The sequence below is a fragment of the Delphinus delphis genome, chromosome 1 (genome assembly GCF_949987515.2).
Source record: "Delphinus delphis chromosome 1, mDelDel1.2, whole genome shotgun sequence".
Lineage (NCBI taxonomy): Eukaryota > Metazoa > Chordata > Mammalia > Artiodactyla > Delphinidae > Delphinus > Delphinus delphis.
Genome location: NC_082683.1, coordinates 53,191,292 through 53,192,005, shown reverse-complemented (window position 1 = coordinate 53,192,005; position 714 = coordinate 53,191,292). Strand labels below are relative to the sequence as shown.

Genomic DNA, 714 nt, shown 5'->3' with positions numbered 1-714 from the left:
AAAAATATGCTACTATATTTGAACCAGATAGCATTCTGAGTATTTAGAAACTGTCTTCAACATCAACTTTCAATAATCCCTTATGCATTTGTTTAACTGGAACTCTTTAGTAGTGAATATACTTTCTAAAAGACAGGAGCTACATCTTAAACATCTGTGTCCTGCTCAGCTCTAAGCACCGTACTTTGTACAGAGTAATTAGTTCTCCATCAGTGCTTGTGGGAGTTCATGGTAATGACAGAGGCCCTGAAAACTCCTTTCTCATCCATACATAAGCTATTTTTAACACCCGTGCTTTATTTTTTTTAATATTTATTTATTTATTTGGCTGCCCCGGGTTTTAGTTGCGGTACACGGGATCTTCACTGCCACGTGCAGGATATTTTCACTGTGGCATGTGGGATCTAGTTCCCTGACCAGGGATTGAACCCGGGCCCCCTGCATTGGGAGTGCAGAGTCTTAACCACTGGACCACCAGGGAAGTCCCTATTATTTTAATTAATAAATCAGATTGTATAATTAAATAACTATTAAAACCAGAATATTTGACTAATAGAATGCTACATTTAAAAACCATGAAAAACAGCAATTCACTGCTTAGTGCGTATATATATTTAAAACATTCGTCTTAAGCATCAAGCCCTTTCCAAAATTCATCATATCCCAGGTGTGTACTTTGAAAACATAGAAGCCATTCTAGTAGCATTGTTTGTG

General features: G+C 37.1%; 1 non-coding gene across 1 annotated transcript; it reads right to left on the bottom strand.

Moving 5' to 3' along the window:
• Positions 1–408: 408 nt before the first annotated feature.
• Positions 409–481, bottom strand: TRNAG-CCC (transfer RNA glycine (anticodon CCC)). The gene has a single exon. It is a non-coding gene; the product is annotated as a tRNA-Gly (tRNA).
• Between the last annotated feature and the right edge of the window lie 233 nt (positions 482–714).